This window comes from Chenopodium album, chromosome 16 (genome assembly GCF_948465745.1).
Source record: "Chenopodium album chromosome 16, dcCheAlbu1.1, whole genome shotgun sequence".
Lineage (NCBI taxonomy): Eukaryota > Viridiplantae > Streptophyta > Magnoliopsida > Caryophyllales > Amaranthaceae > Chenopodium > Chenopodium album.
In genome coordinates this window covers 24,924,718-24,940,937 of record NC_137849.1, presented here as the reverse complement: position 1 = coordinate 24,940,937, position 16,220 = coordinate 24,924,718, and the positions used below count along the sequence as shown (strand labels likewise).

Sequence of the window (16,220 nt, the reverse complement as noted above, 5' to 3'; positions counted from 1 at the left end):
GATTTGAATTATGATTTATGAAATAAATTATGTTAAGAGGAATTGATTTTAATATTTACTTTAACATATGTATTTTTGAAGGATTGATTTTCATATCATGTTTTGAATTATGTTTTGAATTACTTATCTTTCTTTTAAATAAAGGAATTGATTTTAAAAGTTATTTGCTTGGGATATTGGTTGTAAGAGCAAGAAACAAGGGGGGTTAGGCATTCATGATTATCACTCCTGGAATGTTGCTGCTATTGGTAAGAACATCTAGAACATAGCTTAGAAACAAGACAGTCTTTGGCTCAGATGGGTAAATGGCTTGTACTTAAAGGTTAAAACTTGGAAGAGATTTCAGTGCCCTAAGAATGCAAGCTGGAATTCAAGCAAGTGTGGAAAATAAAAGATATTTTAAAGTGTGGGTATTGTGGTGATAAATAAATTGTTGATGCTAAAGGTTACTTTATAGCTAGTGGTTATATGTGGCTTAAGCAGCAGCATGAGGATGTGAATTGGACTACCTAGGTTTGGAATAGACTGAATATTTCTAGGCATCAATTTATATGTTGGATGATTATGTGGAAGAGAATTCAAGTGAAAGCTCATCTTGGTAAGATTGGGGTCATTTCTGATGATTGTTGCCCTTTATGTGATAATGGTGCAGAAACTGTTGACAATCTTTATTCTGAATGTTAGTATACCAGAATGTGTTGCAGGAACTGCAGAAGAGACTTGGGCAGAATAACATTCCTTCCTCCTTGGAAAACTGTAATATGAAGTTTCTAGCCATTAAGGGCAGGTTTTAGAGGAAAGTTTTACAGAGTTGCTATGCAGGTCTTCTATATTGCATTTGGAGACAAAGGAACAAAGTAGTTTGGGACAAGAGTTTAATGAAGCCTGACAAGCTTATTCAGAATCTATGCAGTGACATCTATCACAGAATCTCACAAGTGATGCCTATTAAGACTAGTAAAAGGAACATAGAATGGTTCAATGCCTTGTTTTGGATGTAATTCTTGTTTTTTGTTGGGGTTGTCGTTGGGTGTAACGGATGCGGGTGTTTTGTGCAGCAGTTCACTTTGGATTGTTTTAATTGGTGTTGAGTTTAATATATCTTTTTACCTTTGTCCAAAAAAAAAAAAGAAAGGAAAAGTTATTGATTTTAAAAAGGAAAATTTGCCACCATTAATCCTAACTTTGCTCCATCTGCCGATATTAATCTCAGTTTATTCACTATCACTCCCAACTTTGCACCCTATTAATTTTTATCAACCCTAATCGGTCATCCATCCTGATGTAGGAGGTTACCACACACGTGTCAACACGTGATAGGTCCGAAAAAAAAAATTTTAAAAATAATTAAATCTTTCAAAAGAAAAAAAAAATTGAAACCCTAACCCCCTACCCCAGTTGGCGGCGGCCCTTGCCACCTTCGGCCCACTTCCCTTCCCTTCCCCTCTGACAAGGGATAAACCTAGGTCGTTGGCAACTAAGTTCCCCGATCAAAACACAATTTGTACAACCAAACCCAACCCTAGGTATAGGGGTAAGTCGGGTCGAACCCAAGGGAATGTGGTATTTACTACGGTCTCTAGCTAAGCTATTCTGAAACTTGAATGAGGGTTGGTCTAGCAAACCTAACAACGCAATTAAACAAATACAAGAATGTTATAAAGGATTCTAGGGAGTCGGGACCCACATGCACTCATGATAATCACACTAATTGGGAAAGAAATTGATTAATCACACAATGCGAGGGAACGCAACAAATGCAATCAAAAGCACTCAAGAGCTATTTCTTAGGGTCAAGCTAGATGTCTCTACAAATGAATTCAAAGGAAAATTGCAAATTAAGATCAATTGATAATAATAGCCTTCAAATCAATTTTTCGTGTCATTGAAACCTATTATACAATCTAGCATGATAGTTAAGGTTGATCACTCCTCAAGATATCAAACACATGCACAAATTTCACCAACCAATTTAATCACAATGATGATTAATCAAAATCCCCCAATTAACCATGAAATTATCACTCATACATGCTTCACCCTATCCCTAACAAGTAATCTACTCACCACACATTGCAAATTTGAACAACAAAGCTAATCTAATCACAAATTTCATCATCAACATAGTAATCAAAATTTAAAGTATGCTTAAACTTATCAAAAATCAAATTAAACAAACAACAAGTAATTCAATCAAAATCAAGAATCAAACATGAAATTACATTAAAGAGTAAAGAATTCTTACAAAACTTTGATCAAAATCAAAGAGGAAGAAGATTGAAAGTAGCATTCATCAACATCACCAAGTTTCTCTCTCTAAAATCTAAGAACAAAATCTTCAAAATCAAGAGCTTTTCTCTCTAAAATTCTAATCAAAATTTCATCAAAAACTAAATCTAAAGCTCATTCTCTCTCTAGAAATGAAGGAATTCTATATATAGTAAAACTAAGTAAGGAGAAGTTAGTTAGACGTCTAAAAGAAACCTCAATTAGCGCGTCCTCTCATCCCTAAGCGCGGCCGCTCCTCCCTCGCGCGTGGCCGCGCATGGGAGCAGGGAATATGGACTTCGTGCGCTTGATGATGCCCCCATGCGTTCCACATGATGCACGTTGGGGAGGCAGTCACTTGAGGCCCTTACGGTGGGTTCAACACCGTTTTTAATGTCCACGCGGCATGAGAGCACGGCCTTGAAGACTTGAATCTTGCACTCCAACACCTTTGAGCTTCAAGAGGAAGAATCGGGATGCATCCCAAGCCTTGTATGCCCCGAGAGAATGCCAATGAGCTTCTCGAACATCACCATCTTCCTAAAAGAAAAGAAAAGCAAACAAGTAAAGGAGAAAATGCAAAATAAACTAAAAAAAGCAAGAAAATAAGGAAACAATTAAAGAAAAAGAAGTAAAAGAGATGCAAAAGTAATGAAAAATCATCCTAAAAGAAGCTAAATGAGTGCCATAAATGACACTCATCACCCTCCCTTGTCCATTTCCGGCAATCTCCCGTTGTTCCTGCTATTGCCTTTGGTGGTGACGGTTGCTGCTGCCACGCAGTGCTGCTGATGCTTGCTGCTGCTGCCAATGGTTGCCGCGGTGGCTGCGGCGACTGCTGCTGCTGCCCCCTTTGGTGGTGGAGGTATAATGGCGGTTGTTGCGACCACTACTGTTGCTGCTGCTACACCACTCTCGATCTCCCTTCCCCCTCTGTTCTTCCAACACCTCATCCCCATCCAACTCCATCAACGACCACCCTCGATATCCCTCAATCTCCGCTCCCCCTCCATTTCCGCCACCTTCACCGATTCCAGTTGTCTTTAATGGTGGCTGCATTTAATGGTGGCCGGACTTTTATAACAATCGATAATGGCAGCCACCCTAAATGGCAATCACCATCAAACACCACCCTCGATCTCCCTTCCCCCTCCGTTTCCGCCGCCTACACCGTTGGTTTCCGCCCTCATTAAACTTCCCCGTCGAATTTCGACCAGAACCCTCTCATCCCCTTCCAATTCCGACATCCCCCAACCCTTCACCTACCGTTTCCGCCCCTTCCAATCCCTTTCACACGCTGATTTCGCCCTTCCTTCCATTCCCCATTCAATTTCGACCACCCTGCTGCATTCTTCGTCAAATTCTGGCCACCCCCTTTGCTCCCCTCCTCGATTCCGACTGTCTTTAATGGTGGTTGTTTTTTTTTCTTTTTTTTTTTGGTTTTTGAAAAACAAGTTTTTTTTTTTAAATTGACCAATCACGTGGTGACACGTGTGCAAAAAAATCTAAGTCACAAATGTTAACCTGATTAACTGGTTGCAAGTCGGTTAGGGTGATAAAAATTAATAGGGTGCAAAGTTAGGAGTGATAGTGAATAAACTGAAGTTGGGATTAATATTGGCTGATGGAGCAAAGTTGGGATTAATGGTGGCAATTTGTTGATAGTAATCCCACTATATGGATTTGGTTGATAAGATTATGAACTTTGTATGACCTAGTCTTTCCTCAAGAATAGCCTTGCAATATAAGGAGACTAGCTTGGGGGGTGTGCACACTTGGGTAAGAAATTAGTAAAAGGAGGAATTGGTTTTATAAATCGTTTTATTGGAATTGTTTTGAAAATATTGAGAATTGGTTTTGAATAATGAGTTTGGAATTATTGGATTAATTATTAGAATTGGTTTTAAAATCATGTTTGCAAATAAATTGAGTTTACATTATCTTGCACTTATCGTACTTAGCATATTTTGCTAATCCGTATTTCCTATTTGTTCTGGTTCGCCCTGTTTACCGTAATAGTAAGCAGTGTTAATTATTTTCAGGTGGAGTCGTGAATGAGCATATCGGAGTCCCGGGATTCGCTTCACCTATTTTAGGAATGTTGGTTTTGTCTTTATTTTAAGTACTTATAACAATAATGTTACTATTTTTATAGCATAATAAAAGAAAGTTGAGTTTCCGCTGCAAATTTTGTTATTGAGTTAAGTAGTTTGGATAGCCTTGCGTTATCACACGGCTGTAATATGCCTAAGTCTATCTCTACAGTATAATTATACGTATTATACTAGTATTTCCATAGAGGATGATTTGGGGGTGTTATAATTAGTAATCGGGTACCCAACCGGTTCTGGTTTCAAAAAGTTGAGAATTAGAATTGGAATCAGTTGTAACCTGGTCCATAAATTATTACCCAGAATCGTAACCACCGGGTCCAATTCCAGGTCCAATTCGAATTCCAGACCCGCCGATTCCTAAACGGTTCCAGTTCCAATTCTGAGTACCCGAAATTTTTGCTCACCCTTACCTCAAACTCGACGAGTCGATGAAAACCTCATTGATGGCGGTGTAGTCAACTATGCTGAAATCAGAGGGGTGGTTCAAAAAAGCTACGGAGATTTGTAGCCTTTTGCTCACTCGATGAAGGTATAATGTTTTTTCTTTTTTCTTGTAATTTGGGTTACAATGTGAGACTAATAGGGTTATATGTGTTGGAATATTTTTATAATTAGGTTATTTTACTTGGCTTTAAAACGAGAACTTTGGGATAAAAAATACTACATCGTCGACGACAAGTATGCGTTGAACCCATTGATTAGCTTGAGATTATTGATATCCTTTTTATTAATTTTTGTTAGGAAATTTAAAGCTTGGAACTTGGAATTAAATGCCAATTTATGCTAGATTAGGTTAGAATTATGGGGTTTAAGTTGATTTTATGATTATTTTGAGGTTTAAAATTGAAGACATATGAAGTATGGTCATCTAGTGGTGAATTTGGTGCTTGATTAAGAGTTTTAGAGAATTAGAGGAGGTTTTATCTCTTCTCTTTTGCGGTTTTAATCGAATTTTGTAAAAGTATTGGGTATTTGACTTTTACTATCAAACTTATGATTTGTTGAGGGTTGATTATTGTAATTGCAAGAAAAATTTATTAAAAGCCAAAAGCTTAACCTCGCCAAATGTACAAGTCATAAGGATGGGAAGCGTACAATTATGAGTCTTTCCATGGCTTTATTAGTCTTTATGAATCCTTGTGTGAACAAGATCGAGCATCCACCATGAATTCCTTAACTAACGGGCTTAAGCCCCATTCCCCTTGACGTATCAAGGACAAGTCTCCTATTTAGTCCTCTAGTCAAAGGATTTTCTAGATTCCTCTCTATAGACACCCAAATGTGTCTCCCCAAAACCAAACCCAGTGATGAATACCTTTTGCGTCAATGATTATCGAACAAAGCAAAAGTGTGAAAGGTCAGGTGTTGCGGTTAGTTTTTATTAAAAACTCTTTCTTTCTGTTTTCGAAAAACAACTCTATTTTATGAAAATAGTCAATCCAGTTTAGTTTGGTCCACAACAAGGGTCCAATAATAATGTAGTTGGATGGAGCTTACAAAGAGCTTTCCAACGATATATTATAAAGCCCAATTCCGATGAATAATGAGGAAGTTATGGCCAAAATACTAAACTGGGCCCGGTTGATCTTTACATGCGGCCCGATGATCTAGGGGAGGGCCCAATGTTAATTTATTATTCCTAAAGTTATTAGAATTAATTATAGTCTTCTAGAATTCTCTAGAAGGTTCTCTTAAGTTCTAATAGAATTAGAATTAATAATTATATTTTGATAAGTTTTATTTGGAATAAAATATTATTTTATGAAAATACGATTTCAGTTTTCATACGGACTTTACAAGTCAATTTTAATTGATAAGCGGACTCCGTGTTTGAAAGCGCGTAGGAATCCAGGCTGTCACCAAACGACAGGCCTGTCGCTACGCGACAAGCCTTGTCGCCACGCGTTTTCCGGACTGTTTTCTTATAAATAGGGTCCTGAACCTCCATTTTTATTCATCTACAATCATCTCTCTCTTTCTCTCTCTAAAGCTAAAAGCTTTCCTTCTCTCTCTATTCTTTTTCTAAACCTTCCCTCAAACACAATTCCCCATACACAAGATCTAGAAACACCTAGCCGAGTTCGAAGTTGCCTTCGCCCTAGACGTGAAAGGTTATAATTTCTGAGGGTTTGGTCCCTAATCTCTATTTCAATTATTTAATTTAATTATTTGATTTTATATTTTCCTTGAAGTTACTAACACGTGTATTTTGTTATTAGAAAGAGATACGAGGCATCAAAGTATGTAATCTTATTGCTCTATTCTTGTAGAAAGCATGTTTAAATTTATTTAATTCCTAGTATCATGTTAGGATGTTATTATTGCTTTCTAGTAACATGTTTAGGATGCCTTTTACTCTTTTCTAATATCATGTTAGTATCATGCTAGGGCTAAAGCTTTGATCTTTATTGCTTAGCGACATGCTAGGGTTTGTTATTAATCTTGTTAGTATCATGCCTAGGATTTTGCTATTATTATGCTTTAGCGTTATTATGATGATTTTAATTATAATTGTTATTGTTATTATGATTATAATTATTATGATTATTATGTTGCTTGATGCTTATTTATTGTTATTGCTTGATCACACCTTTTATGCATGTTTAAAGGGAATTTATACTTGCAATCACGCTTAATAAGATAATTAATAATCTTGTTTAGGGCTAATATGATTATAATTCAAGTGATCGCCAATAATAGTTTTGCTTGTGCATTAATATTCAACCAACATAGATAAACAGGTTTAGGGTTAACCTAATGTTTGCATGTTAGTCAGAAAGCGCACATGAATACGAGAAGAATGAAGTAGAGGCCTTTTTAGGGCAGGTTCAATCTCTTTTAGGTTGGATTTGTACCTTCATCCCCGAACCCTATTTGGTTCAAGACCTTTTGGAGTTGACGATCTCTTGGATCGTTAAGGGGTGTAATCTTCACCTTGTGAACGGTTTACAAGTTCCTAAAACTTGTTGGCGACTCTTTTGTTCTAGCTTCCTTCCCTTTGGACGTCACCATGCTTAAGTGTATGATCACAGTGGGGTTCAAGTTTGGGGTAATGCTTGAAATATTCCCTACACTCTCAGATCTTACATATTCCATAGTGATAACACCACTTACTATCAAAGTCCTTACAAACTCATATCTCACATGAATATGCGTCTTTTTACCATTGTAAGCACTGTTTTTAGCAACACAAGTAGCAGCCTGTGAATCACAATGTAAAGAAATAGGTTGAGCAAGTCGCCCATATAATAGAATATCTGCTAATAAGTTTCTTAACCACTCCGCCTCTTTCCCGGCCGAGTCCAAAGCAATGAATTCAGACTCCATAGTTAACTAGGTAACAAGGGTGAACACCGGTCCAAACTCGGATCGCATTGGATGTGAATCGAATTGGACCTGAACCGGTTTATGTGGACTGTTAATGTACCTGAATATTCTTGTTCGGTTCCGGTCCAGACCTGTAAATTCAGGTTCGGTCCAGGTTTGGACCTATTTAGACCGGTTTGCTTTTCTTTCTTTATAATGGCCTATTTTGGACCTATTTCAAGATCTTCTTTTGGACAAACTATTGACCTTTATTTTAGTCCAAAACATAGTTATCTACTTATTATATACATCAAAGCATTATAGTATAAAACATATTTACAAGTTACATAAAGTATGCTTGATCCCTTATCTCCCTTCAATCACACTCTTCAAACAAATCAAACCAACGAGTCTACAAAAATGAATTCATTGTCTACATCGCCACATTGCACATCTAAATCAAAAACGAAAATATATTATATTAGATTGTATTAATAAGTAATAATAAAAAAAAATAAGCAAAAGTGTTAAATAACATAACTACCTTTCTCGATTTCCTCTAACTCTTTCAAAGTTTCCTCCACATCAATAATTGGAAATCCCTCTGCTCTTAACCAATCTCGTGAACAAATAAGGGCTTGGATCATCTTAACACAAAGACAACATTAATTAATAAGTAATAATAAATTATATGAAACAATCACACGCAAGTACGCAACATTGATGAACTAGCCAACTTCCACTCTCCAATCCACCATTGCTCTCATACGATCCTGTTAATCATGTTATAATCCCTAAGTCTCAAATTCCTAATCAGTAATCACTAAGCACAACAGGAAAGAAAATGGATGAAAACTTGAAAAGTGAGCACAACTTTAAACATTAGTCTAGTTTTTTAGTGAGTAAGGTGAAGAGAACGCGATCCTTACACTCTAGTAAATCAATAGCCATAGCTTGAAAATTCAAATCCCAACTTTTCTCCCACTTATTCAACATATTATACATGGAAGAAATCTCACTCAAACCTCTATTACTTGTCACATAATGAGAGTCAGAGATACGTTTAGTCAAAACATAGAACCCCTTCAAAAACAAAGTCAATCTCCGTACTTTTTTCCAATCTTCTTCTTCGGGAGGTATTTCATTATCATTCAAATCCTCTCCATCGGGAAGAGATAACCCACTAAAAACACGCTGAAATTTCAAAGCCGTGTTCAACATTGTGAATGTAGAATTCTAACGAGTAGGGACATCAAAAGACAAGGAAACTTTGGAATCTATATTTGCTTTTTGCACAAGATCTTTGAACCTAGATATTCTAGCGGGAGAGTTTTTCACATATTATACGACATTTCTAACTCTATCAATGCATACATCGCGTTGTTTGATTCCATCCCACACAATTAGATTGATGATATAAGCAATGCATCTAACATGAAGATTTTTTCCATCATTAATACATCTGGTTCTTCCAACCATTCTACTTAAGTGCATACAAGCAACATCATTTGAAGAGGAATTATCAACAGTGACAGTAAAAAGCTTATCCTCAATACCCCAATGCTCTAAACATGCCTTGACGGCTTTTCCAATAGCCTCTCCTTTGTGACTTGATATTTGACAAAAATATATTATCTTTTATGCAATTTCCACTCACTATCAACAAAATGAGCTATAAGACACATATAATTGATTCGTTATATTGAGGTCCAAGTATCAGTGGTCACAGAAATTCTTTGACAAGCTTTAAACATTTCTCTCAATCTTTCTTTCTCACTATAGTAGATAGAGCTTTAAACAATCACGAGCAAAGGTCACACGAGGGAGAACAGTAAATGATGGACATGCAACTTACATTAAGTGCTTAAAACCTGGCTTCTCTACATGTTTTAAAGGTAACTCATCAACAATAATCATGTAAATCAATGCTTTCCTAATCTCTTTTAATTTAACATTCCCACTTCGATTTGCCACTATCATTTTCTTTATAAAAAAACAATTCAGTTTGTTTTTCTTTGCCCTTATTTACATTGGTAGGATTACTAAGACTTTATTCTGCATGTTTTTTTAATATTTTTTGAACCATTAAGGTTTCCATCAGCTGCATAGGTTTTGTCATAGTACTTACATTCGGCTCGTAGTCTCCCGCCTTTAACATACTCAATGAAGTCTTCTCAATAAGGTCTTATCCTCTTACTCTTTCTATTAAGTAGATATTCCTGCCCCACTTTTAACATCTTACCCGGAGGCAAAGTAGCATACCATTCTTCTACATCCACTTCACTAAATGATTGTGCCGTGTTTTGAGAATAAGCGGGCGTCCGTTTGGATTGGGAGCTTTTCATCTACATTTAAAAGAGATGAAACAATTAATCTTTCGGGCATAAACAAAAAGGGAGGTTAGGGCAGGGAAGATGTGAATTTACAATCAAGCTAAACATTAACAAACATCTTTGTACAATTAGGTTCATGCTCATTATCAACAAAATATTAGTTAATTTGACCTGAAATTTGATATTGGATGAGAAGCCTGTTTTGGGTGTTTTTTGGTCCCTCGGGAGAGTTACGTCACCCAGACTGGTCCGACATTATCTATACCTGCAAAACACGGAGACTCTGATTGATAGGAGCTCCGCCTCCGACGATAAGTTAGTATTGATCGTAGAAGATGAAAAGGTGCAGAAAAGGTAAAAGTGAGATCTTCTCAGATTTCGAGATCAGGTATTTTCTCTGATGTGAGAGGATATAGGGTTGTTATAATAATTGAAGGTGCCCCCAAAATGGTGGGAATCTCCCTATTTATAGGGTCATTGGTAAATGAGCCCTTTCTTAGGTCACTCAGACCTAATCCTGATGGGCTGCACCGCATTACGGCTTTCTTGGGATTTGGGCCCTAAAGGCCGTCTTTTCTCCCGAACTCTGGGAGGTCCCTTGGTCATTATTAGTAGTGTTTTTGGCTCTTTAGAGCCATTTTTATTACTAATATGTGTTTTCTAGTGTTTTCGTAGTTTTGGTTGAGTTTTGTAGGGAATTGCACCTTTGGAGTACTTTCCCGGGATTTTATGGAGCAACTACGAGCATTGGAGGAGCACGGCCATCTTTCGTAGCCCAAGATCGGTTAGAGTAATCAAACCGGTGAATAAGGGCTCGACTTGTGTGAAAACGAGGCATTTGGACCGAATGATTAAAGCCCCAAAGAGGATATTTGGTTTGGGCCAAGTTACGAGCCTAAACGAGGAGTCCAAGCGGCCCAAGGGTGTCTGCCCAGTGGTCTGCCCGGTGGTCTGCCCGGTGGTCCGCCCGATGGTCCGCCCGATGGTCCGCCCGGTGGTCCGCCCGGTGGTCCGCCCGATGGTCCGCCCGATGGCGCGCCCGATCGGGCAAAGAAGACTTATATCGCAACAAAAAGGCGCGCCCGGTCGGGCGGTGTGGCGCCCGGTCGGGCGCGTGTCTCTGATAGGTCTTTTAAGCATCGTTTAGTTTGTTTTAGTTTAGGATTCTTACTTATTATAAATATGTTTTTGTTAAGCAAGTTGAGGATCTTCTTTTTTTTGACACTTCGTTATTCTTCCTTTACTTTTGTAATTCTTTCTCTTAGATTTTCTCTCTCTACTTAAGCTTATTTTCTCTCTCTACACTATATACTTTGTTCTTTACTCAACTCTTTATTCTGATTACTTTGGTAACGATTTCTTTTCTCTTAATCTCAGTTATTTATTTTATTCCTTCTATCATGTTTTATTTTATTGCTTTGATTAGTTTAGATTTAATTATGTGTGAGTAGTTCTTTTTCTAGGGTTTATGGGGATCCATAATTAATATGAAGGGATAATTTGTTATTATTGATTATTGATGTTGCATGGTAATTTCTTATTGAATTGTTTAATTCTTTGCAATTAGATTATGAATCGAGCAGATGTAATTTGATTGTGAATGTTTAGCAATATTTAATTGATGAATCGAGCAGATGTTAATTTGATATTAAAGGCTATTTTCAATAGGAACTTAGATCTAGTAAATTGCGAGAGCCTGTTAGATCTATGCTGGTTAATAAATTGCGAGAGCCTGTTAATCATGTTATTTGTGCAATGTTGATTGATTGATTGTTATGTTTTATCCCGGAATATTAATTATTGGTGAACCTGTGACCCTAGGCCTTCTTATATCTTATTTTCGCCTTAAACTTAATCTTCGTAGTATAGTTTCATATTATAATAACAATTTGGTTACCTTGATAATTTAGACTATATTAATTAATTAGGAGTAGAAAGACCAGTTTCCCTGTGGATTCGACCCTACTTCCCTATCTACTTTAGTTAGAGGATTTAGGTAATACTTTTGATTAGGTGATACGACTTTAGCCTGTCAAAATTTGGCGCCGTTGCCGGGGAAACGGTTATATTTTTTATTTCTAATTGTTTTTGTAGTCTAGATTATTTTCCTTCGTCCCGGAGAACATAAGTTTTTTGGGACAGTTCTCATATCTGTTGTCTAGTTCTTTGTTTATGCCCAGGTGTTCCAGATCAGGCTACATTCCTTTCGATCCTGAGATCGAGCGCTCTTTCCATAGGCAAAAGAATTTATACAAGCAAATACTGGCGAGTTCTGGTGGTGAAATTCCTAGAGACCCTTCATCTGATTCTAGTGATCCAGACACTTCTTCAGAATCAGAATTAGAGATGGGAGAAAATCCACCTAAAAAGCTCAGCGACTATTCTCAGCCATCTTTGGCGCATTTTCCCCACCTTTCTCCTACGCCAGATCTTGAGGGAGTTCAATTCGAGATCAAGCCCCAGTTCATCACGATGATAGAAAGGAAGCAATTTAGTGGAGCTAAGGGTGAAGACCCAAATCTACACATTGCTGACTACTGTCAATATTGTAACACTATAAGGCAAGCTGGGGTCACGCAAGACCAAATAAGGGAGATTCTCTTTCCTTTCTCTTTATGTGGAAAAGCTAAACTGTGGTTTAATGGTTTAAATAGAACTGCACTTGGCATTACTAATTGGGAGACTCTTGTTTTGAATTTTTATAACAAGTATTACCTTGCAGAGAAAAAAGCTCTATTGAGAAGCGCAATTCAAAATTTCGCCCAAGAGCCAGATGAGTCACTATATGAAGCTTGGGAGAGATTCAAAGACCTGCAGAGAGAGTGCCCTCATCATAACTTAGCACAGTGGCAGTTGATACAAGCTTTCTACAATGGGATCGGAAATTCTTCTAGAGTAATTTTGGATTCTGCAGCTAATGGGAGGTTTATGAACCTCAATGTTGATGATGCAGGTCAGGTTATTGAAGATATGGCGATCCATAATTCCCAATATGGGAATCCTAGAGGTTTTGCAAACAAGGGAAAACACCACGTCGATTCTGTATCCTTTTTGCAATCTCAATTAACCTCTATTTGTCAGAAATTGGATAACCTTACTACTGCTAATTCTAAAATAACAAATGTTTCTGCAATTGATAATAATGCTAATGATGCTTTCTGTGAAAATTGTGGAATTGTAGGTCATTGGGAACATGAGTGTAGAAGTTCTATGGAGCAGGTCAATGCTTTTCAGTCCATCAAGCAAAATAACCCATACTCCAACACCTATAATAATCCCGGGTATCGGAACCATCCTTACCTTTCCTATAGGAGCAGTAATGTGCAAAATCCCACACCTCCACCTCCACAACAACCAGCACCACCACCTCAGCAGAAATATTACCATCCCAATGCTGGCCAGAAAAACCAACCGCAAACTCCTCCACCACCTTCTGACCCAGCTTTATCAGAAATTAGAGCGATGTTAACTAGTATGCAAAAGCATATGGAGAGTAGAGACTCACAAATTGACTCGATTGTAGCCCACAATAAAGTCATAGATACTCAAATTGCACAGTTAGTCGCTGCTCTTCAGGTTCGCCCACAAGGAGCCCTACCATCGCAACCAGTACAACCCACAGATCAGGCGTTTGCAATTACCCTCAGGAGTGGTTCACACTATGATGGGCCTCCTATGCCCAAAGAAGATGAACCTGTTTCAACAGAAATTGCTAATCCTGATTCCTTTATACCAAGGGATATTAATCCTAGCCCTGCAGGGCTAAAGGGTAGTACTAATATTTCTGATGTTATATTGCAGGGTAAAACTCCAGGGAAGGTTGTAACTCAAGACATGAGTAATGATGTGCAACAACCAATTATCAAACTACCATTCCCAAATCGAAATTTGAAAACCAAGGTGGATAAGCAGTTTGGTAAGTTCCTTGACATGGTGAAGGATTTGCAGGTAACAGTTCCCTTTACAGAATTAATCACGCAAATACCTTCATATGCAAAATTCATGAAATAAATATTGACTAGGAAAAGGTCTATTAGTGAGGTAGAGACTGTCGCTTTTACTGCTGAATGCAGTGCCGTACTACAAAATAAATCTCCACCCAAACTAAAAGATCCCGGTAGTTTTTCTATCCCTTGTCATATTGGCAATTTAATGATTGATAATGCATTGTGTGATTTGGGCGCTAGTGTTAGTGTCATGCCATTATCTGTGTGTTTAAAGCTAAAAATGGGTAAATTAAAGTCTACTAATATTACTCTGCAAATGGCTGATCGTTCTTCTAAATACCCCATAGGCATTCTAGAAGACGTCCCTGTTAGAGTAGGTAAATTTTATATACCTGTGGATTTTGTTGTTCTTGATATGGCTGAGGATTTGCATACCCCAATTATCTTGGGTAGACCCTTCCTTAATACTGCTGGAGCAATTATAGATGTGAAATGTGGTAAATTGACACTATCAGTAGGGGATGATAAAATTGTTTTTAATTTGAATAATACCCCTAAAAGCCCCATGCTAGAGGAGAAGTGTTATAAAATTGATGTGGTTGGTAATTGTTCTAATAAGCCCCAAGCTTTTGTTAAAGATCCCTTGGAGGCGGTATCGTGTGTTGCATCTTCTACAGGTACAACTAACCAATGGAAAGAGGAAGTGGACGCAATAGAGAAAGCCTTATACTGTGAAGGTCTTGGTTTTGAAGATGAGAAGGTGGAAATGAGTACACAAGTTGCGGAAACTGAGCCTATAGTGAGAGTTCCACCTGATCGTGTTGTAATAGCTCAACAAAGTGATAAATCGAGGCAACCAATGGTCAAAAAGGGTTCTCAATCGAACAAGAGCAAAGAACCACCAGTTTAAGCCAATGAGGATCCACCTAATAAGGTGAATTGGCGCCTTACAGGGCGTGTTAGGAAGCCGAGTCGTGGTTTAAAAATTGCTCAACCAGGTGAAGAACCACCCGACCAGGCGATAGGCCAAGGGGCTTAACTTCCTGACATGTGGTAAGAGGGTCGTGCGGGACCTAAATAAACCAGCGCTTTGCGGGAGGCAACCCGTATTTTTCTTGTTTTTTTTAGTCTTCTTTCTATTTCTTGTGAGAGGAGAGAGGAGAGAGTTTAATGAGTTTATTGAGTTGTACAGGTTAGAAGGAAAAGAGTTAGTCAAATTTGGAAAAAAAAGAGAAGGAGTCTCTCGTACCAAACATTGCTTCGGGCCCGACCGGGCGAAGGACCGCCCGACCGGGCGCGAGAGCAAGGGTGAAAAATTGACAATTTTGCCCGACCGGGCGAATGACCGCCCGACCGGGCGAATGACCGCCCGACCGGGCGCGAGAGTTGACGAGTACGGACATTTCGACCGCCCGACCGGGCGGTATGGCGCCCGACCGGGCGCGAGAACGAAGAGAATTTAGAGAGTTTATACCGCCCTACCGGGCGGTGTGGCGCCCTACCGGGCGGAGTGATGCCCGACCGGGCGCGAGAGCGGATCGGCAAAACTGCTCAACTTTGACAGGCCATAACTTTTGTGTTTCTTATCGGATTTAGGCGTGTGACCTATCGTTGGAAAGCTCTTCAAGTCTACTTTCCAATGCAATTGGAATCATTGAATTATCAATTATACATCAAAAGTTATGATCAGAATAGTGCACCTGACTCAATTTTTATCTTTTTTCCACTAACACTTTGTTTCTTTCTTGCCCAATTTTGTTCCAAAGAGATGCATTGCAATCTTGAGGCTTTGGTGACATTAATGTGGTGATTATGAAGAGTAGTCACCTTGACTACTTGCTTCCCCTTAAGACAATGAGGACATTGTCTGATTTAGCTTGGGGGGAGGTTCTCGTGTTCATATGGTATATCTTTCACTCTCTCTCTCTTTTTAGTGTAGTTTTACTGCTTTCCTAGTGTAGCTTTATTGCTTTCCTATAAGAAAAATACAAAAAAATTGAAAAAGTAAAAAATCCAAAAATACGTTCCAATGAATTGTAAATCATGCTTCTCTATGCCCCCATACTTAAGAAAATTTGTTTTGATTCTTGGTTATTGATGATAAGCATTGTGGACTTGTTGGTCATGATTTGAAGTTTAATTGCTTGGATGCCTAAACATGCGTCAATTTTGTCCAACTACTTGTGAATATAGTGCTTGACTAGTTGATTTGGTTAGGAATGTGTGTTTAGTTCCTGGTATGTCAATGAATT

The 16,220-nt window shown here is 38.2% G+C and overlaps 1 non-coding gene across 1 annotated transcript; it reads right to left on the bottom strand.

Annotated features, from left to right (window-relative positions):
* Positions 1 to 12,754: 12,754 nt before the first annotated feature.
* LOC145587077 (small nucleolar RNA R71) lies at positions 12,755 to 12,861 on the bottom strand. Its single transcript, XR_014101120.1, has one exon. It is a non-coding gene; the product is annotated as a small nucleolar RNA R71 (small nucleolar RNA).
* Between the last annotated feature and the right edge of the window lie 3,359 nt (positions 12,862 to 16,220).